Genomic DNA, 23,729 nt, shown 5'->3' on the forward strand with positions numbered 1-23,729 from the left:
TTTGGATTTCCTGGCAAACATTGATTTTCGTGACGACGCATGCGGGACGCCTCCTTCTGAATCCTACGTCAGCGCTGGTTCGTTTATGAGAAAACGATCTGGTGGTTTTCTGCAAGTTTCTTCAACGTTATCGCGTAATTATTAAAATGGTTAACAGATGTATCGTAGGAGGGTGTAGCAACACCAATCTTGATGGGATTAGTACTCATCGTTTCCCAAAAGACCGGACAATGAGAGAGAAATGGGAGCGCTTGGTCTACACAGGCTGTGCACTGAAACTGTGCAAAACTCTCGCAGCCTGCTGGCGCTTCCGCAGGTAACGTCACGAATCTGGCTCCAGACTCCCTTGGGATTTTTCCAGACGCGTTTTGTTATTTTTTTTCCGCTGTAGACAGATGGCCTTGTGCAAAATTACCCTTCTAGATGAGTGTGTAAAGGGACATACTTTCATATAAAAAAAAAAACAAAATTGGTCCAGAATATGCACTTTAAATTCTCCACTACTTTTTCCTGCTTCACCATGACCCGGTACAAGATACTACATCATGCATCATGTGGTGGGCTTTCCCCGTTCATGCAAGGCAAACAATTGTGGGATACAAATTTGAAACAGGAGAGAAGAACCGAGGACGTGAGTGTGTGAATGAATTGTGAAAGACTGACTACAGTAATGGTAAGCGAGAAGAAATGCATGTTATTTACCAGCTGGGAGGTCCGTATGGTGAAATACCGTGACTGAGGCCTTGAAAGTACTGAGCGAGGCCGTCTGGGTCGAGGTCGGTATTCAAGGCCGAGGTCACGGTATTTCACCATACGGACCGACCTTAAGCTGGTAAATAATATATTTATTTTTTTCTTTACCAAATTCTAACAGAAAACGAGAGCGCCCGAAAGGGAAAACCGAGCCGAGCTGCCATTTTGAATCCTCATTCACGGCTGTAATGCAAATCGCTTCCTCCTCGGTATACAAGTGCACTTCCATGGCAGGAAAAAAACTACATTTCGCTGCCTATGTAGTCCCCTATTTATACAAAATTGAGTCATTCGGGATTCAGCCATGTTTTTGCTTGGCGTTAGCGAGTTACAGGTTTTTAGCTTTCTCCTGAAATGTTTTCTTTTATTTCTTCTTCCTCAGGGTAGTAAAACTTGCTTTCGCTGTGAACACTGTCGTTATCACTATCCATGCTGTAAAATTAATGCTATTCTCCTGAGAAATGCTGGCAAAAATTTAACCTTATCAATAAATCTTATTTTTAAAACAAAGATAAATGTTGACAAAAATTGCTACTATGTTTATTGTTGTTGTGAACGAGCGAGTCGCCAGAGGTCCGTAACTGGGGTCCGTATCGTAGGATACGGACCTGCTCGCCAGCCAATCAGAGCGCAGGATTTGGACCGCGAAAAAAATAAGACATTATGTTATATATGAAGGAAAGGAAACGCAGGACCAAACTAATAAATATCGGCGGTCAGCGAGCACCTCGGTGTGATCAGCTGTTCATTTAGCGACAGAATGATGGAACTGTCTGTGCACGCTCAAAGGTAAACGTGCACACACACACGGACTTCCTCTGTCTGCTTGACTGCGTGAAGCGAGTGATTTCATGCACATTATTTGCTTTAATCCCCTTAAATTAAATAACTTCCCAGCCACAGAATGACCTGATATTTTGTGAGATATTACAGAAATAAACACATTTATTTTTTCGCGGTCCGGTTTCCATCAAATCCCGCGCTTTGATTGGCTGGCAAGCGGGTCCATATCCTACGACACGGACCCCGGTTATGGACCTCTAGCGACTCGGTCGTTCACAACAGCAACAAACGTAGTTGCAATTTTTGTCAACATTTGTTTTCGCGTTTCTCAGGAGAATAGCATTAATTTTACAGCATGGATAGTGATAACGACAGTGTTCACAGCGAAAGCGAGTTTTACTACCCTGAGGAAGAAGAAATAAAAGAAAACATTTCAGGAGAAAGCTAAAAACCTGTAACTCGCTAACGCCAAGCAAAAACATGGCTAAATCCTGAATGACTCAATTTTGTATAAATAGGGGACTACATAGGCAGCAAAATGTAGTTTTTTTTTTCCTGCCATGGAAGTGCACTTGTATACTGAGGAGGAAGCGATTTGCATTACAGCCGTGAATGAGGATTCAAAATGGCGGCTCGGCTCGGTTTTCCCTTTCGGGCGCTCTCGTTTTCTGTTAGAATTTGGTAAAGAAAAAAATAAATATATTATTTACCATTAAGGTCGGTCCGTATGGTGAAATACCGTGACCTCGGCCTTGAATACTGACCTCGGCCCAGAGGGCCTCGCTCAGTACTTTCAAGACCTCGGTCACGGTATTTCATGATACGGACCGACCTTAAGCTGGTAAATAGCATATCACAATGACCAAATTTCAGAACGAAGTAAATTTCACTGATTTTATGAAATCGAAAGGCCGTCTAGCTTTAATGTTCGCATTACATTTGTGTTCATGTTGATGGCAACATTACCACATTCTGAACGTTCCTTATCAGTGAGTGATAATGCCCAAGCTCATGCTTCATTCATGTTAACTGATAATATTTTCAATAATTACAGTGAAGAGAATCTTGTTTTTTCATGTGAGAGTGTCAGAGAATTAATTAAGACAGTGTTTTATGGTGATTTGGAAAGTTAGTGTTGCTAAATGTCGCATATGTTTTAGTTAGATTTTTCAGCAGGAAAGTGTGTGTGTGTGTGTGTGTGTGTGTGTGTTACAGACGGTCATATAAAGTTATACAAGTTTAGCTCTTGATTTATAGTGTATTTCAATTTGTTGGGTTTATTAGCTTCCTAGAGAGGGGTGTGTGTGTGTGTGTGTGTGTGTGTCAGAATGATGAATAGCAAATGAAGTTGAGACTTTTTAGTGAATGGTTTTATGAAGCAGCTACACCAAAAACAAACACACACACACTGCACAAATTGAATTTTTCCTGCTGAAATTTGAAACGTGTGTGTGTGTGTGTGTGTGTGTGTTAGTTACAGAGGGGAAGTTGATGGAATGCCCCTTTGGCACTTGAGGACCCATTAAAGAGGCGTCCATGAGTCCTGCCTGCCTTTATTTACACAGTTTAACAGAGGAAGCTCATATGAACATGTTAATTAGTTTTATAATAATACACACAGCAAGAAAGAAAGATAGATGTTGGAAAGAAAGCTTAAAAGGAAAGGAATTGGAAGGAAAAAAGAATTGAAAGGATCGAGGAGAATGGAGCGGATAAAAAGGAGAAATAAAAGAAAGGAAATGGATAAAAGGAAGAATATACGATGTCAAAGAAAGAAAGACATTAGAAGAGAAAAAAAGAAATAAGTGCGAGTGTAAGGACGAGCATTAATAAATGAAAATAAATGGATTGAAAAATGATTGTGGGTGGAAAGAAGGAAATGGGGAGAAAGTGAAAGAGAAGAATTAAAAGCAGAGAGGAAAATGTCATAAAGAAGCCTCAATAAAAGACAGGAAACGGATCAAAGAGATATTAGACTGCAAAGAAGGAACAATACATGTCAAAGAAAGAAAAAGCAAGCATTGGAAAAGAAAAAAGAATAACTTTGGAAGAAATAAGTACAATTGAAAGGAGAGAATAAAATGGGGGGAGTATAAATATATGAAATTAAATGGAGAAGAAAGAAAACATTGGAAATAAACAATTTAAAGGATGGAAAATAAAAAATTAAACTGTCTAAAAGAGAGCTTTCTTTTTTCTATATTTTAAAATACTTTGATATTTTAAATAATTTTATTATATTTAAATATTTTTTTACATATTTTTAATATAATTGTTAGATATTTAATCTATTTTTTTCTACAGAAAATGATAAGATAAAAGTAGGAATGAAAAAGAAATAGGAATGAATGAATGAATGAATGAATGAAGAAAGACAGAAAAAGACACGGAAGAATAAAAAGGAGAAGAACAGAAAGGAAAAACTGATTGTGATCAAACTGTTTTGAGTTCAAGCTGAAACCGTGTGTGTGAAATTATAAAGTCATTTTTAATATTTTTTTTATTGATGTACGAGTAAAAGCAGAGATTGGGGTTTCAGCTCGAAACCTATTGTCAATTCTCGTCGTTTAAAAACCTATTGAAGTGGAATATTTCATCGTGTCAGGATCGACAGTGATCGTTTCTGAGCGACTGTCGAGATTCGGCCAGACTGAAGGTAAAAAGGTTGAGATGATCATCTGCTGAATGGTTCCTTTGGGAGAGAGATGAGGATAGCAGTGTTTCTGTGCTCAGTGGAAACTAGGATGTGGTTTGTGTGTGTGTGTGTGTGTGTGTGTGTGTGTGTGTGTGTGTGTGTGTGTGTGTGTGTGTGTGTGTTTTAATCACTGTGGTTGGATCTGCAGTAATTAAGTGCAGTACAGAGAGGCTGATGAGCCTCATGCAGGAAACTCCAGTGCTGAACAGTTCAGCGTGTTCCAACAAACTTCATTCAGTTATCACTGAGAAATGAAACCAGAAGCTTTAGAGACGGAAACATGGGCGAGGGGTTTTTTGTTTTGTTTTGTTTTTTTTTTTACTTAGAGGAAAAAGATGGACTAATGTGGAAAGAAAGAAAGGGAAAAAGGAAGAATGCTTGATTTGGAAGAAATAATACAAGGCAGTAAAAAGACAGCAAAAGAAAAGAAAGAAGGAAAAGAGAGAAAAATGAATGCAAGAAAGAGTTTGGTGTGTTGAGATCGAGAGAGAGAGAGAGAGAGAGAGAAAAGAATACTTGATTGGAAGAAATAATGCAAGACGGCAAAGGGAGGAAGAAAGAAAAGGAAGATTGCTTATTTTGGAAGAAAGAAGGCAAGAGAGAAATGAATTTAAGAAAGAAAGATAGCCAGTGTGGAAAGAAATGGAGAGAGAGAAGGAAAGAAAGAAAAAGGAAGACTACTTGATTGGAATAATAATGCAAGATAGAGGAAAGACAACAAAAGAAAGAAACCTTGATTGGAGGAAAGAAGGCCGGATCGGGAAATGAAAGAAAAACTAGAAAAGCACTCGGAGAGCGCAGACCTCCGCCAAGAATCCTTTAAAAAAATCCGGGATCCAGAAGGTGATCCGGATCACCGCCAAAATTTAATGGATTGTTACTTGTGCCCAGTCACACCTCTGGAAAAAATTTCAGAGCAACCCGTTCATTACTTTTTTCGTAATGTTGCTAACAGACAAACAAACAAACCAACGCTACTGTAGCGGTTCGTGTAGAAGGGTGGAGCACAGAAGACGGCAGGACAGAGTTTGGGTTGATAGAGCATTTTATTGCCACACTTTTCAGTCTAACAACTATGTGAACTTTACAGACACACACACACACTCGGCGTCTGGTTCGGGGAGAGACCCTCTGCTCTCTGCTGTCCCTCTTTAAGTAGGGCGCGGTCACTGGGAAGACACACACAAACACAGGTTAATTGACGTCAGGTGTAGTGATTCTGCCACTTACCTCCCCTGACTCCGCCTTCCTGTCACAGACCGGCACTTGACCACGCCCCCGCTGCCACATACCCCCACTGCCTGACTCAGGCCGGGTGGCTGTCTGGCCTGCAGCCAACACCCCCCCCCCCGATGGGAGAGGAAGTCCGCCACGACCATCTGCGCCCCCGGCCTGTGGACCACCTTGAAATTGAAAGGTTGGAGTGCCAGATACCAACGGGTGATCCGCGCGTTGGCATCCTTCATGCGGTGGAGCCACTGGAGGGGCGCGTGGTCCGAACAGAGGGTGAAAGGGCACCCCAGCAGGTAGTAACGGAGGGTGAGGACCGCCCACTTGATTGCCAGACACTCTTTTTCTATGGTGCTGTAGTGCCCCTCACGCACCGACAGCTTCCTACTGATGTATAGGACTGGGCGGTCCTCCACCTCCTGGGACAAAACTGCCCCCAGCCCTCTGTCCGATGCATCGGTCTGTAACATAAAGGGGAGAGAAAAGTCAGGGGAATGTAAAAGTGGCCCCCCACACAGTGCAGCCTTTACCTCAGAAAAAGCCTGCTGGCATTGCTCCGTCCACTGGACCGGATCTGGTGCCCCCTTTTTAGTGAGATCAGTCAGCGGGCTGGTGACGTCCGAATAATTAGGTATAAACCTCCGATAATAGCCAGCCAGCCCCAGGAACTGTCTCACCCCCTTTTTGGTCTTGGGCCTCGGGCAGGCCGCAATTGCTGCGGTCTTGTTAATTTGGGGACGCACCTGCCCGTTGCCCAAGTGGAAGCCCAGATACCGTACTTCCACCCACCCAATCGCACACTTCTTCGGGTTGGCTGTGAGGCCCTCAGATGTTCGAGATGCCTCGGCCAGTCATTGCTATAGATGATAATGTCATCGAGGTAGGCGGCCGCATAGGTGGCGTGGGGGCGGAGGACCCTGTCCATCAGCCGCTGAAACGTAGCGGGCGCCCCAAACAGCCCGAACGGAAGTGTGACGAATTGGTGTAAACCGAACGGTGTGGAAAAGGCCATTTTTTCTCGGGATAGTGGAGTCAAGGGGATCTGCCAGTATCCCTTTGTCAAATCCAGTGTCGAATAAAAGCGAGTCGTGCCTAGTCGATTGAGCAACTCCTCAATCTGAGGCATTGGGTACGCGTCAAATTTAGACACCGCGTTGACTTTTCTATAGTCCACACAGAACCGGACCGACCCGTCGGCCTTGGGTACCAAGACTACTGGGCTGCTCCAGTCACTGTGGGACTCCTCAACGATGCCCATTTCGAGCATGGCCTCGAGTTCTTCCCAAACCACCTTTTTTTTTGTGTTCGGGTAGCCTGTAGGGGCGGCTACGCACTACCACCCCCGGGGGCGTCTCTATGTGGTGCTCTATGAGGTCAGTGTGACTGGGCAGGGGCGAGAATACATCCTAAAACTCGGTCTGCAACTGGGCGACCTCCGCGAGTTGGGTCGGGGAGAGGTGGTCTCCACAGGGGACCGGAGGGGTACGTGACGCCAATGCCCCTTTTTGAACCTCCGGCCCCAGCTCCGCCTTCTCCGGAATCACCGACACCAACGCCACGGGGACCTCCTCATTCCAGAGTTTAAGCAGATTGAGGTGGTAAATCTGTAGTGCCTCACCTCGTAGTCGACGTCCCCGACTCGCCGTGTGACCTCAAAGGGCCCTTGCCACTTGGCGACCAATTTGGAGCTCGATGTGGGCAACAGTACGAGTACTTTATCTCCTGGTGCGAACTCTCTAAGGTGCGTACCCTTGTTGTACAGGCGGCTTTGCCGTTCTTGGGCCTGCCGCAAATTCTCCTGGGTTAGGTGGGTGAGGGTGTGGAGTTTTGCGCGCAGGTCCATAACGTATTGAATTTCGTTTTTGCTTTGTGAAGGTTACTCCTCCCAATTTTCCCGCAGCACATCTAGAATGCAGTGCGGCTTACACCCATATAATAATTCGAACGGGGAGAACCCCGTGGAGGCTTGGGGGACCTCTCGCACTGAAAACAGCAAGGGCTCGAGTCACTTATCCCAATTACGTGCGTCCTCACTTACAAACTTTTTAATTATGTTCTTGAGGGTGCGGTTGAACCGTTCCACTAAACCATCCGTTTGTGGGTGATATACGCTGGTGCGGATCGGCTTAATCCCCAATAACCCATACAGTTTGCGCAGTGTCCATGACATAAACGTGGTGCCTTGATCAGTCAGAATCTCTTTCGGGATTCCAACTTGGGAGATAACGCGGAAGAGCGCCTCCACAATACTGCGTGCTGAGATATTGTGCAGAGGCACCGCTTCCGGGTATCGCATTGCATAGTCCACCAGAACTAATATAAAGCGGTACCCTCGTGTCGACCGATCTAATGGCCCGACGAGATCCATCCCAACTCTTTCGAACGGGATCTCGATTAATGGTAGAGGGCGCAAAGGTGCTTTTGGAATGGCTGCTGGATTTACTAACTGGCATTCGCGGCACGCCGTACACCACCTTCGAACGTCGCCGCGAATCCCCAGCCAATAGAATCGGGCCATTATTCGGGCTAGTGTCTTATCCTGCCCTAAGTGTCCAGCCATGGGATTAAAGTGAGCCGCCTGGAATACCAATTCCCGGCGGCTCTTTGGAATTAAAAGCTGCGTGACTTGCTCTTTCGTCTGAGTGTCCTGCATCACTCAGTATAATCTATCCTTCATAATAGAAAAATAGGGGAAGGACGGGGTGGTGGGCGGCACGGTGGTGTAGTGGTTAGCGCTGTTGCCTCACAGCAAGAAGGTCCTGGGTTCGAGCCCCGGGGCTGGCGAGGGCCTTTCTGTGTGGAGTTTGTATGTTCTCCCCGTGTCCGCGTGGGTTTCCTCCGGGTGCTCCGGTTTCCCCCACAGTCCAAAGACATGCAGGTTAGGTTAACTGGTGACTCTAAATTGACCGTAGGTGTGAATGTGAGTGTGAATGGTTGTCTGTGTCTATGTGTCAGCCCTGTGATGACCTGGCGACTTGTCCAGGGTGTACCCCGCCTTTCGCCCGTAGTCAGCTGGGATAGGCTCCAGCTTGCCTGCGACCCTGTAGAAGGATAAAGCGGCTAGAGATAATGAGATGAGATGAGATGAGGACGGGGTGGTGTTCGGCGGGAGCGTTTGACCATCGATTACTCTCACTTGGTCAAACGGATGCCGCAGAGTCTCATCTCGTGACTGTTCTAACGGGAAATCCGCGAGGGATTCCCCGAGAGAGGGAGGAGGGGCCTGTGGCTCCTCACTCTGACGCGGAGATGACGTAGATGGCTCTGTGACAGCTGCTCCCGCCAAGGTGACACCGGGACCTCCCCCTGCTGAAGTATGGCAGGACCCACTCTCCACTAAACGGCTCATCAACTCCCCGAATCCCGGCCAATCAGTCCACAAAATTATCGAGTGGGTGAGGCGAGGATTAACCGCCGCCTTTACTATGAATTTTTCCCCTCGGAAAAAAATGTGGACCGACACCAAAGGGTAGCTGTGAACATCCCCGTGCACACACAACACCTTCACCCCCTGTGCTCCCCCCAATGCCTCATTTTGCACCAGGCTTTGGTGAATTGAGGTTTGATTACAACCGGAATCCACCAACGCCTGATATGTATCCCCGTGAATAATCACCGGTAAGCGATACGCTCCGGCTCGATCGAGGGCGGCCTCTGGTGCGTCGGGGATCCGAACCACCGCGCCCACCTCCATTGCCGTGCACTGCTGTTGGAGGTGGCCCGGCTCCCTGCAGCGCCAGCAAACCGGCCCGGGCTTCCTCTCTGCACCGGTGTTCTGGGGCTCACTCACCTGAGGGGGGGGAGAGACAGACGCAGGAGAGAGAAACAGGAGGGCACCGCGGGTGCGGCGGGCCGGCTGGGGTGGGGCCGGCCCCCGCCTCCGCGGTGGGGGAATGGGGTGAGGACGGGACACAGGAGGAGGGAGAGAGAGAGAAGAGAAGAGGCTGTCTGCTGTCCTGCCGCCGGAACAGCCGCCAAATAGTCCTCCGCCAGCTCGATGGCCTGATCCAGTGACGCCGGGCGGTGGCACTGGACCCACTCTGCGGTTCCTGCTGGCAAGCGCGCGACGAACTGCTCCAGCACCACCTGGTCAACGATCCCTTCGGCGTCGCGGTTGTCGGCCCTCAGCCACCGCCAGCAGGCGTCCCGGAGTTGCTGGCCAAACGCGAACGGCCGGCCGACTTCCTCCAAGCGCAGAGCGCGGAAGTGCTGGCGCTGCTGTTCGGGGGTGTGCCCCACACGCTGGAGGATGGCCCGGCAAAGGTCCGCGTAGGCCAGCCGGCTGTCGGCAGGGAGCTGTAGCGCGGCCAGCTGCGCCTCTCCCATTAGCAGGGGGAGGAGGCGCGCCGCGCGCTGATCCATCGGCCACCCCGAGGTCTCCGCGACTTGCTCAAAGAGCATGATGAAAGCCTCGGGGTCATCCTGCGGGCCCATCTTTGTCAGGGTGAGGGGGGACGGGCACGTGGTGGGAGCGTCGGTAGTCCCCGCCGACGCGAGGAGGTGCCGGAACGCCTGTTGATCCTCTTGCTGGGCCAACACCAGGGCCTCGAAACGCTGCTCCTGCTCCTTACGGAGCGTGACTAGTGCCTGGTGCTGGCTTTGCTGGGCCGTGGCGAGGGCGTGGACCAGGTCAGCGAACGGGGAAGACTCCATGGGGCGGTTCGGCGTCTGTGCTCCAGGTCCCGGGTTTCAGCACCACTGTAGTGGTTCGTGTAGAAGTGTGGAGTACAGAAGACAGCAGGACAGAGTTTGGGTTGATAGAGCGTTTTATTGCCACACTTTTCAGTCTAACAACTATGTGAACTTTACAGACACACACACACTCGGCGTCTGGTTCGGGGAGAGACTCTCTGCTCTCCCTCTTTAAGTAGGGCGCAGTCACTGGGAAGACACACACAAACACAGGTTAATTGACGTCAGGTGTAGTGATTCTGCCACTTACCTCCCCTGACTCCGCCCTCCTGTCACAGACTGGCGCTTGACCACGCCCCCGCTGCCACAGCTACCAAAAACATAACCTCCTTAGCGGAGGTAATGAATGTAAGAAAGATAGTTTTGTGTGATAGATAGATGGGGAGAGAGAGTGAGAGACGGAAAAAGGAAGAATATTTGATTGGAAGATGGAAAAGGGAGGAAGGAAAGAAAAGGATGATTGCTTATTTTGGAAGACAGAAGGCAAGATAGAGAAAAGAGAAACGAATTTAAGAAAGAAAGATTGTCATTGTGGAAAGAAATAGAGAGAGAAGGAAAGAAAAAGGAAGAATACTTGACTGGAATAATAATGCAAGATCAAGGAAAGACGACAAAAGAAAGAAACCTTGATTCGAGGAAAGAAGGCAGGATCGGGAAAAGAAAGAAAAATGAATGTCAAAAGAATGTAAGGCGGGAAAGAAAGAAAAAATGAATGTAAGAAAGATAGATCGTTTTGTGTGTATAGAGGATGTGCAGTCACGTGACCCGTCCGTGTTTACTCCGCCATATTGGACGGCATCAGGATTGTTTACCTTGCGCAAGCGTAATGGATCCAGGGAGTAATCCCCAAGAAAATTCGGAAAATACCCCATCTACATCGTGCGATAACTTGTCTAAGTTTCTTCAGCATCTTGAAGGTGACGTGAGGCAACGTTACGTGGAAAAGTGTTCCAGGTTGGGGATCGCAGATCCGTACAACTTGCCGCAATCCTTGTTCAGGGAAATTCGGAGCTGCGGTGCCGGCGATTTGCCCGATCTGGCCTACCACGACATTTACAATTTTCTTGTTAATCGTGAATCGTGTTACACTGGCAAAGCCCTCAAAGCTTACAAGAGCCTGGAAGCTTATAAATATTTTGTTGCGGGATGGGTATCCCAACTATACCTCTGGAAGATTCCGAAGAAGAATGTCTGCTTGATAACCTCACGGGTAAGTGGCGTTAAGACGTTTATCATAAAGAGACTATGCAGGACATTTTATCGTAAGAATGTTCGAAATCTAAACTCAGTTCCAGATAATGACAGGGTTGTAAATATGTATGTTTTTGTCTGAAAAACAGTAAATCAGAAAGCTGCGCACGTTTGCGCGGAAGCTGCGCAAATGTGCGCAGCTTTCTGATTTACTGTTTTCTTCTCATACTTATACTTCCTGTTTCATGGACTGTAACGGCATTTGCTCATTTAGTAATTTTAATACAGAATTTACTTTGATGAAATTATTCAGACACTCCAACGCCCCCCCTAAAAAAAATGGATCTGCACGATTCAGCCGTGAAAAAGGCACGCCGTTTGCATCCCTGTTTAAACTCCTAGGTTAACCGACTTTAACCGGCTAATGAGGCTCGGTGGTCGGTCAAGATTTTTTTTTAGTTTTCGCCATCCCTAACATGGATTGGCCTTTCAAAGGCATATATGAGCCAAAAAGATCAAACATTGTCATAGACTAGGCCAGGGTAGTAGGGCTAGGCATAGCCATTTTAAACGTTAGAGATCAAGCGGACTGACGGCCACAAACACTGTACTGTCGAGTTTCTAAGTATGCAGTTATCATTCAATCCGAAAATCAACTTAACAGATGTACTAGGAGTATTGAATTAGAAGATTACACCTACCTGATATGACGTGTTCACTACAAATTCAGCTGGTAGAACTGGGGTTCCAGTTTTCTCTTCGCACAGCGGACACCCATTTTGCGCGTCTCTCCTCGTCTGCGGGGAATCTATAAAATGACAGGCCCTCCTTTTGGCCCTGTCTATTGGTACAACCAAATGCTGAACAAGATGTAACCATTCTCGAAAGATCTACTCCCACACACTTGATAATTAGAACGGGTTCATCTAAGTTCTATGCGCGGCCATGCCGTCCAAGATGGCAGATAAACAAATATCACGTGACCTCGTGACGTCACGTGCACGCTCTCTATAGATAGATAGATAGATAGATAGATAGATAGGTAGATAGGGGAGTGGGGGAGGGAAAGGAAGAAAGAAAAGGAAGATGGCTTATTTTGCAAGAAAGAAGGCAAGATGGGGAAAAGGGGAAAAATGAATCTAAGAAAGAAAGATGGTAAATGTGGAAAGAAAGAAAGAGGGGAAAAAGGAAAAATACTTGACTGGAATAATAATGCAAGATCGGAGAAAGATGACAAAAGAAAGAAACCTTGATTGGAGGAAAGAAGACCAAATAGGGAAAAGAAAGAAAAAGAAAAATGAATGGAAGAAAGAATGTAAGATTGGGGAAAGAATGAAAACTGTATGACAAAAATGTAAGGTAGGAAAATGAATAAAATAGGAAGAATGTGAAAGAAAGAAAGAAAGAAAGAAAGAAAGAAAGAAAGAAAGAAAGAAAGAAAGAAAACAAGTAATAAACATTGCAACAAGGAAAAAAGAAATACATTTGGAAAAACCAAAAAATATAGTGTTAATGTAACATGGGAACACAAAGAAAATGAAAATGGTACAAAGAATGAAAGAAAAAGGAAGAATGTTTTGTTGGAACGAAGAATGTAAAGGAGAAAGAATGAATGAAGCAAATGTTTGCAGAGAAAACGGACCAGCTAATTTGGCTCATAATTTTTCAAGTAACTTCAAGCAACACTGTAAATCAGAAAAATTTGGGACGGTATGGAAAATATAAATATATTCATCACACAAAAGGGTGATTTTCTAAATTTACTTTGGCTTGTATTTCATTGCAGTCAGAATGATGAACCCAAGATATTTCATGTTTTGTTGGTCAACTTCCTTTCATTTGTTAATATACATCCATTCCTGCATTTCAGGCCTGCAACACAGGAAAAAAAAAAAAGTTGGGACGGGGGCAATTGAGGGCTAGTAATGAGGTAAAACAGTGAAATAATGATGTGATTTGAAACGGGTGACGTCAACAGGTGACTGTAATTACTATTTGGGACAAAATCAGTATCCAGGAAAGGCTGAGTCTCTGAGGAACAAAGAAGGGGCCGAGGATCTACAGTTTATCAACAAACGCATGACAAAATTATTGAAACGTTTCAAAACACTGTTCCTCAAAGACAGATATGAACGGATTTGGATACGTTTCACCCTCTCTGGTGCATAAGATCATAAAACGATTCAAGGAATCTGGAGGAATTTCAGTGTGTAAAGGGCACAAGCCAAATCTGAACACCCACGATCTCCGATACCTCGGATGGCACTGCGTCAAGAACAGTCATTCGTCTATAACTGATATAACCACGTGGGCTCGGGATTACTTTGGCAAACTTTTGTCAGGCACGACAATACGGAGTAAGAAATGGACGCCGTGTGCTTTGGACCAAAGACGAAAAGGACCGTTCAGACTGTTACCAGGAGCAAGTTCAAAAGCCGAGGTTGTCAGTGCCCTTTGTAAAGGTAACTTACACTTCTGTGATGGCAGTGTTCATGCAGAAAAGTACATTGAGATTTTGGAGCAACCTATACTGCCTTCAGGACGACATCTTTTCCAAGGAGGTTTCAACAACACAATGCAAAACTACATTCTGCACACGTTGTATTGTTTTGAGGGCAGTACAGGTCAACAGTTATTTACAAATCGTTATTTTCAGCTTTTTCAACATACCTTCCCAACTTTTTCTGATTTGGGGGGTTGTACTAGTTAACGTAGCCATTTCGCTAGCTAATGGCTAATTGGGAGAGCGCTAACATTGCTAATCCTGAAGTAATGCTGGACGTTACATGCACAAGCTAATGACCGAGACTCACACAGGAAACGTCTCAACACAATACTGACATTAGCTTATGCAGAAAAAGGCGTAACCGTTTTAGTTGTCGCTGCAGGGTTTGGGAAAAACTTTACATCACATCTGTAGACAGCTGTTCATTTTAGAGTGTGAAGAAGAAATAGAAGAAGGATGAATAATGTGGTGGCTGAGAGGCCTCATGGTGCATTGTGGTGAATCTGCGAATACCGATATCTCGGTTACAGTTATGTGTGTGTGTGTGTGTGTGTGTGTGTGTGTGTGTGTGTGTATATATATATATATATATATATATATATATATATATATATATATATACACACACACATACATATATACATACATGTATACATACACACACACACATACATACCGGTGTGTGTGTGTGTGTATGTATGTATGTGTGTGTGTATATATATATATATATATATATATATATATATATATATATAAATATAAAATAAATGCATGCGTGTATATATGATCTATAGTACTTGCCCGATGCTAAAATAAATGTATTTAGTTGCATAAATAAAAAGCGTGTGGTGGTGTTGTTGTTGTTTTTGTTTGTTTTTTGGGGGGGGCAGCTGGAAATGGAAGCTGTCATAATTCACCAGGAGTGCAGAGACCCTAGTGTGTGTGTGTGCGTGTGCAATTCCTTCACATTCACAAACAAAATGCATTTTCCCAGGCCATGTTGGAGTCAAATGTTGTTTTTTTCCTCAGTTGCACACAGTAAATACACACACGCACACACAAAGAATGCACAACCTAATTGGGGTGTGTGTGTGTGTCTGTCAGATGTGTAAGGAACTTATGTCCTTTTCTCTGCTTGTCAGGCATTAAAGTTGTTTAGTCCGACATTATGCTATAGTGTGTGCGTGCACGCACTGTTAAGTCTGTATAAACACGTGAAGCTAACTGAAACGCAGGAGACGTGTTTATTTGCACGAGTGTTTGTGTACAGGCTGGTTGCATGGAAACGACATTAACTCAAGGTACTGTTATTCAGATCTCTCTCTCTGTCTCTCTCTCTCTCTCTCTCTCACACACAGAGAGAGAGAGAGAGTTCCTCAAGCTTTGATTGCTTTTGTATTCATTTTGACATATGACTTAATCCGCTGATTGATGGCCGCCTCGTACAAGCAATTATACATCTATGCTGTTTACACACTGCATAAACACACACACAGTTCCAGAAGACTAAAGTGAAACAAAAAAATCTCCCAAAATGTGTACAGCACCTGTGAGTGCAGTATTTGGCTTTCTAATGAATGTTCACTCCTATTTCTCTCAACTTGACAATAAACGCATACGACAAGCTGTGGGTATAAAATAAGCTCACGCTAAAGAGCTTAGGTGAAAAATAGATGCATACTAAAACATTTACATATAAAATATATGCAGGCTTTAGGTATAAAATTTCATGCTAGAGGATTTCAGGCAAGCGCATTCTACAGGATTAAATGAGTGCATCAGGTTGTAAGGATAAAATCATTGTATCGTACAGGTTTTTGGTCTCAAATCGGTGTCTGCTACAGGTTTCACATCTAAAATTGTTGTACACTGTAGGTTTTCAGTATAAAATGGTTGTATACTACAGATTTTAGGTATAAAATTCGTGTATGCTAAATGTTTAAGGTACAAAGACAGTGTATACTCAAGGTTTTAGGTCTATAGTTGTTGAATACTCCAGGTTTTAAGTCTAAAATTGTTGTAAACTGCAGGTTTAAGGTATAAAATCAGTGTATACTATCAATTTTAGGTATAAAATGGTTGTAGGCTACAGGTTTAAGGTATAAAATCTGTGTATCAGAAACGTTTAAGGTATCGAGCCAGTGTCTACTACAGGTTTAAGGTAGACAGTTGTATGCTGCAGGTTTTAAGTATAAAATCGGTGGAGACGACAGGTTTGAAGTTGACGGTTGTATACTGCACGTTTTAGGTATAAAATCGGTGCATACTACAGGTTTTAGGGATAAAATCAGTGTAGACTACAGGTTTTAAGGTATAAAATTGGTGTATACTACAGGTTTTAGGTATAAAATCAGTGTATACTGCAAGTTTTAAGGTATAAAATTTGTGTATATTATGGGTTTTAAGTATAAAATCGTTCTGTACTTCAGGTTTTAGGCATAAAGTATTCTACAATTTTTAAGATATAACATGGGTGTATACTACAAGTTTTAAGTAGAAAATCGGTGTATACTATGGGTTTTGGGGAAAATCAGTGGGGACAACAGGTTTTAGGTATAAAATTGGTGAATACAAGTTTTGGGTCTAAAATTGGTGTGGATTACAGGTTTTGAGTATAAAATCAGTGTATGCTACAAGTTTTAGGTACAAAATCAGTGTATTCTACAATTTCTAAGGTATAAAATTCATATATACTACTAGTTTTAAGTAGAAAATCGGTGTATACTATGGGTTTGGGGTATAAAATCAGTGTGGGCTACAGTTTTTAGGTATAAAATCAGTGTACACTCCAAGTTTTGGGTATAAAATTGGTGTGGACTACAGGTTTTGAGAAAAAAAAATCAGTGTGAGCTACAGTTTTAAGTATAAAATCAGTGTATACTGCAAGTTTTAAGTATAAAATTTGTGTATATTATGGGTTTTAAGTATAAAATCGTTCTGTACTTCAGGTTTTAGGCATAAAATCAGCGCATTCTACAATTTTTAAGGTATAACATGGGTGTATACTACAGGTTTTAAGTAGAAAATCGGTGTATACTATGGGTTTTGGGGGAAATCATTGGGGACAACAGGTTTTAGGTATAAAATCAGTGAATTCTACAAGTTTTGGGAATAAAATTGGTGTGGATTACAGGTTTTGAGTATAAAATCGGTGTATGGTACAAGTTTTAGGAATAAAATCAGTGTATTCTACAATTTTAAAGATATAAAATTTGTGTATACTACTCGTTTTAAGTAGAAAATAGGTGTATACTATGGATTTTGGGTAAAAATCAGTGTGGACTACAGGTTTTGGGTATTAAATCGGTGTACACTACAGGTTTTGGGTATAAAATTGGTGTGGACTGCAGGTTTTAAGTATAACATTGGTGTTTTCTACAAGTTTTGGGCATAAAATCAGTGTATTCTACAATTTTTAAGGTATAAAATTGGTGTATACTATGGGTTTTGGATGTAAAATCAATGTGGACTGCAGGTTTTTAGGTCTAAAATCAGTGTATACTACAAGTTTTAGGGAAAAATTAGTGGAGACTACAGGTTTCAGGTATAAAATTGGTGGATACCCCAAGTTTTGGGCATAAAATTGGTGAATACTAAAAGTTTTAAGGTGTAAAATTGGTGTATACTACAATTTTTAAGGTAGAAAACCAGTGTATAGTCCTTGTTTTGGGTATAAAATCAGTGTGGACTACAGGTTTTAAGTATAAAATCGGTGTATGCTACAAGTTTTGGGTATAAAATCATTTTATACTCCACGTTTTAAGTATATTGTTCGTGTACACTAGAGGTTTTGGGTATAAAATTAATGTATACTGGAAGTGTTGGGTATAGATAGGTATATATAACACAGATTTTAGATCCCAAATCAGTCCATACTATGTTGTCGGTATAAAATCCCTGAAGACTACAGGTTTTAAAAATATATAAAGTCTCAAACCAGTGTGCATTTATATATTATAAAAACAAAATAAATGCTTACTATGAAGTTTATGTTATCAACAAAGTGCTTCATACAGGGTTTAGGTGCAAAATAGTCGTTGACAATAACGATGAAGTATAAAATAAGTGATTTCTGTAAGGTTTAGGTGGAAAATAAGTTCATGCTTCAGGTCCGAGGTATGCAGCACATGATGACTGTTGAGTTTAGGGATAAAATAAGTGCATGTCATGTGGTTTAGGTATAAATCAGCCCGTTCTTCAGGGTTTAAGTGTAAAAAGAGTGCTTGCTGCAGGCATTATTGCACACTACAAGCTTCAGTTCTTGAGGTCGAGAAGTTTCTGGACCTTCTGTTTTGATTAAAAAAAATAAAATGGGGGGGGGGGGGGACAACAAAAACCCCACATCTGTAGAACACCTGTGGTTTTGGAACAGTGTTTAATTCTGTGCTATGATTGGTCGGGTGCAGAGTTAGCATTTTTGCTTAATAGGTTGTTTACAATCGCTCTGATCAGCTGTAAACAAACCAGAGCAATGTTCACTGGGCCTGGGTTAGTCTCCAGACAATTTCTAGAACACACACACTTCCTGTCCATACACACTGACTGACCGCATATGGAGAATTTTAATCTGCATGGAAGAGTGTGATCTATTCCCAGTGTATATATAGGGACAATGGAACAGTAAAAGTCTTTAATTTCATTTCGTGTTTTTTTTTTTAAGAATTAATCGCACTGAGAAAATGTTTTGAAATACAGTAGTAGAAATGTTTGCATGGAACATGCAGGTTTGGCGTCCACTCACTGCTGTACATGTTGCCTCGTGTTCGCAAAGTCAAAAATAAAAATGGCTGTATTCAAAACAGTCTCCCTTTTCCATAACAGGAAGTGAGGGCGGTGTCTCTTTCAGGCAAGAAAATCAAGTCCAGGCAAGAGGGTGAGATGGGTGCAAGGGGGCGGGGTTTCCACAGGGTCAGCTCTCAACACCTGTGCGACTGTCAATCATTCCAGATTCATGTGTATTTTGCTCATCAGCCATTTTTATAAGGGTGTCATAAAGAAGCCCTAAAAAAAAAAAAAAGCTGTTCCATTGTCAGACGTAGAACCCATTTAGGGAGCAAAGAAGCTTCAAGAATTTTTTTTCCCCTAAAACAGGAATTTGCATTACTAAAAATCATGTACTGGGCCAGAGAAATTGACAGGGAATTGACAATGAAGGAGAAATGGATTCAGTGATGGAGCAAAAGACAAAAAGATGGAGAAAGGGTCGGAAAGAATGTGATAACGAAGGTTGATGGAGAAAAAGGAGAGTTGAAAAATGGAGCTTGAGCTTGCACTTGAAGAACAAGTGGATTGTGGATTATGGAAGGGCAAAACAGTATAAAGGGAGTGAGAGGAAGTCAAGGAGAGAGACTGACCGAGTGAGAGAGTGATGGGGGAATGAAAACGGAGCAGAATGGAGTTATCTGATGGAGAAAGTGAAAGAGTAGGTGACGGTGCGAGAGCGATAACGATGGGGCGAGTGAATAAGGGAGGGATGGATGGATAAAATGAGAATGAAAGATTGAGGACGAAGGGCGAGAAGGAGGAAAGTAGGACGTGAGAGAAGTTCTGAGGTTGATATGAAGTGCACACAACAGGAAGGATGATGCAGCCGTGGTCCAGAGCAGATCTTTCACTGCTTATTAATAGCCCGTTCGATACAATCTCTCTCGCGCTTCCGTTTTAGCGAAATGAAAGAAGCAAATGTCTGATACAAAATGTACATTTTTTTTTTTCCTATTTTTTTACATTCGTTTGTCAAGCATCCATCATCCAAGCCCCTGTGAAAATATAGCTCTGAAAATAGGACTAATATACTGCTGCTGTCATTGAAAAATCAACCAACACCTTCTGACCAATCAGAATCAAGAATTCAGCGGCGCTGTCGTAGAATGTCATCTCGTATTATATGACCGAGACGTGGTTGTTGGTTTGCATGGCCCAATCTGAGCGGTTAGGCTTTCACTAACACCCTGTTGAATGGCCTCGAAAGTGAAGGCTGCGTTCCATTTCATTTCCTAGAATCATGGCAACACACACACACACATTCTCTCTCTTTCTCATTTTATAATTCTCCTGTGATTATGCAATCAGGCCTGCCGTGTTGGCTTTGACCTCAGGGAACTCCACACAAACACACACACACACACCGCTTCAGGCATGAGTCATATCCGAAAACGAGTGGAGCGAGGGAGAAAGAGAAAACACACTGATGAACTCCAGGCAGGCTTGCTAGCCCATTCCTCTCTCTCTCGCATAATCTCGTGGGTCTCGCTGGTCCAGAGGAAGCAATCAGTCTCTTTGTTGACAGGAAAAAAAAAAAAAGAGTGAGTAAAACAAGAGAAAACAAGTTATCGACAGATCAAATCTGCACATACACATGACATGGTACGGTATATAATGCAGGTTTCAAGGTACAAATATCAAATATGTGCACACTTGAACCCACAGTTTAGGAACCAAAAAAAAAAAGTGCATACTGCAGGATTTAGGTATGAGCTGAGTTATAGTCTTTAAGTTCTAAAAAAGAACACAGGTTTACATTCAGGACAATATTCAAGTCGTGAGGAGCGAACACCAGAGCTGCACACACGGGCATTCAGACTTCAGACATCACTCCAGATTAAAGCACAATTCAGGCAGTTGCACGAGAACTCGAGGCTTTCCAGAAGACTGGGGCGTGTCTCGGTTACACGCGATTCTGATCTTGGATCAAAGCCAATTGTGTTGCACGATAACGGCTCAAGCAAGCTGCAGCATAAAGTCCAGCACCGCTGTCTGGCAGTTTAATGGAACCACAAGAAGTCATTCTGAAGTTTGTGTTTTGGAGTCGAGCGAATGAACTATTAATTTAGCAACACACAATTCCGGAAGCCCGTTTCTGTCGCTTCAGAAAAAGTTGTTGCAGAGTATGTCATCACAATGATAACGTCTCATCATTATGACTTTGGATGTCGGAGCTCTGAGAGCGCGAGTATGATGAGATATGAAGGCCTCATTTTGAGAGCGTAAGTCATAATTCTGAGAACGTTCTCTTATTATAAAGTATGAAATCATTATTCCGAGGACTTAAGCTATAGCTGTGAGATCGTAAGCCAAAAGTCATTTTGACGAGAGAGGATTTCGTTATTAATAGATAGAAAATCATAATAATGAGATAGAAAATCATAATTATGAGAACATAGCGTTATTATAAGATATTCAATCATTCTTCTCAGAACTTGAGTCCTAATTATGAGCTCGTAAGCAATGTCATTTATTATGAGATAGCAAGTCATCACAATGAATTACGAAATCATCGTGAGACAGGATCTCATTATTATAAGAGAAAATCATAATTATGACGACGTTATCTCATGAGACATTAAGGCGTCATTGTGACAAGTCATCATTTTGAGACAGGATTTCATAATTATGAGAACATTCATGATGATGAGATAGCAAGTCATAATCCTGACATTCTCTCATTATGATGACATATGAGGTCTTAAGTCAAAATTATGAAATGGTAAGCAGCGTCATTATGATGAGATCGAAAATCAGTGATAAGAATGTTGTCTCATGATTATAAGATATTCAGTCCTTATTCTGAGAACTCAGGTTATAATTATGAGAGAGTAAGCTGTAAGTCATTATTACGAGATAGGATTTCATTATCGTGAGATAGAAAGTCATAATTATGAGAACATTACCTCATTATAATGAGATATTCAACCATTACGAGAAACTTTCTTATTATTATCGTTGTGGAAATGGACTTCCGGACAAATTGGCTGAATAAAAGTAGATAACGGTTTATGATTTTGTGATCTCAGCGTAGTATCTCATGGTTCCATGAGATATTACAGTGCTCTTTTATAAGCTGCCAGTGGAAGCCATATTGAGAAACCAAATTTACAGTGATTTTAATGAGATCATTTCAGTTAGGACTGTTCATGTATCAAAATACTCAATTCCGATTTGATGTTTGTTTTAATGCTTGCCGTTTTCTCACTCGTCTACGAGTGTGTCTCAAAATATTGTAATATTGTGAAAAAGTGGGTTGGGTTTTTTTGGTAATTTCATAATTTCTCTCCCGAGCCCAGATAAGACGCTTCTTTCTAGAGTTGTCTCTGGTTCAGGAGTGGCTTGATATTAGGAACGCAACAGTCGTAGCCCCTTTCCTGAAGACGTCTGTGCGTGGTGTCTCTCGATGCGCCGACACGAGCCTCAGTCCACTCCTTGTGAAGCTCTCCCAAGTTCTTGAATCGACTTTTCTTGACAGTCCGCTCAAGGCTGCAGTCATCCCTGTTGCTTGTGCACCTTTTCCAGCCAGCCTTTTCAGCAATGACCTTCTGTGGCTTGCCCTCCTTGTGGAGGGTGTCGATGATCATCTTCTGGACAAGTCTCAAGTCAGCAGTTTTCCCCATGATTGTGGTTGCGTGGACTGAACTAAATCGAGAGACATACAGTATTTATACTATTTTACTCAAACTCGAAATGAAATATTCTCATCATTTGAGATACTGGATTTCTCATTTTTATGAGCCGTAAACCATAATCATGAAAATTTAAACCAAAAAAGCCTTGAAATATTTCACTTTACATGGAAGGAATGGAGACTATAAGAACGTTTACCTTTTTAAATTAAATTACGGGGAAAAAAAAGAACTTTTTCACGATAATCCACCATTTTGAGATGCACGAATATAGTATCAGTTTAGTCTTTTGTTAATTTTCATTTTTAAATAATCTCTTAGTTTTATTTTATGTTGTACTGCGTTAAAAAAAATTATGTTTCCTTCTTCGGTCCGTATTTTCTATCCTTTTTTTTATTGGTTTAAAAGTGGGTACTTTTCAAGGTGGTGGTCTTGGACACTTCGACTTTGGGGAAAAAAACGGTAATGTTAAAGGCGTCAACGACGTGCATGCCAGTTTATAATCTGAACTGCAAAATCTGAACGAGGAGCTGAGGAAAAATAACTAAAGCGGTTGCGCAACTCGATTCTGAATACTCGTAAATTTCCATGTGTAAATATTAATTGGACATTTGATTTCAAATCCCTGTCTCCAAGAGCTACTTCAGTGTTGAGATATAAACTGAACGTGCAGCACGATCCTCGGTTAGGTCTTTAATCAATTACATAATAGAGTTTTTGCATAAAGTAAGTGCACCCTGTGGTATTTGGGAATAAAAGGAGTGTATATTTGGCAGCATGGTGGTCGTGTTCTGGGTCAGTCTTGAGTTCTGGTTACTGTTTGTGCAGAGTCTCACATGTTCTGCCCATGGGTCTCCTTTTAAGGAGTAAGTACATCATATGAACAGTGGTACTGAGGGTCCTTTAAAAAAAAAAAAAAAAACAAGTGTAGTTTACAGGATGAGGCTCTGATCGGATTTGAAGGAAGCGCATATACTCCCAGTCGTTGAGGTGTAAAGTCAGAAATGATGGAGTCATTTCTCGATCTTCTGTGTGAAGGCGGCGAGTCCTGAGGGCATGCTCCCACACAGCACTCACCTGAAGGGCTGCTTTGGTGTTGAGATAAAAATAGTCACTTGTAATTACTAGAAATTATTTTGCAGGGAGGCGGGTGAGTGTGCACGTGTGTGCGTGTTTACCATGTGCTAATTTGTGGTCAGGGCATTGTGCCATTATGCTGATCCGCTGTTGCTTCATTTCTTCAGACTGTTGTGATGCTGGGTATTTCATTCATAGAGTCACACGTACTTTCGTAATACTGCACATGGTGTTATGTCACATTCGCACTGTCCTTGAATGGAACAGGACCACCGTAGGCCAGAGGAGTGTTCTCAGGACAGCAGTAGACCTGTCATGATGTGTGTATGTGTCACAGGTCGGAGTGTATCAGGTACAGAAAAGGTGTTGGGATTTTTCAAGGTCGTAACACACCGCCCCGTTAGCA

At 42.8% G+C, this 23,729-nt stretch overlaps 1 protein-coding gene across 2 annotated transcripts in view; it reads left to right on the top strand.

The window, feature by feature from the left end:
- Nucleotides 1-23,729, top strand: part of afg2a (AFG2 AAA ATPase homolog A) — a 164,014-nt gene that overhangs the window by 139,772 nt on the left and 513 nt on the right. The window lies entirely within an intron of this gene.

Source organism: Neoarius graeffei, chromosome 20, assembly GCF_027579695.1.
Source record: "Neoarius graeffei isolate fNeoGra1 chromosome 20, fNeoGra1.pri, whole genome shotgun sequence".
Taxonomy (NCBI): Eukaryota; Metazoa; Chordata; class Actinopteri; order Siluriformes; family Ariidae; genus Neoarius; species Neoarius graeffei.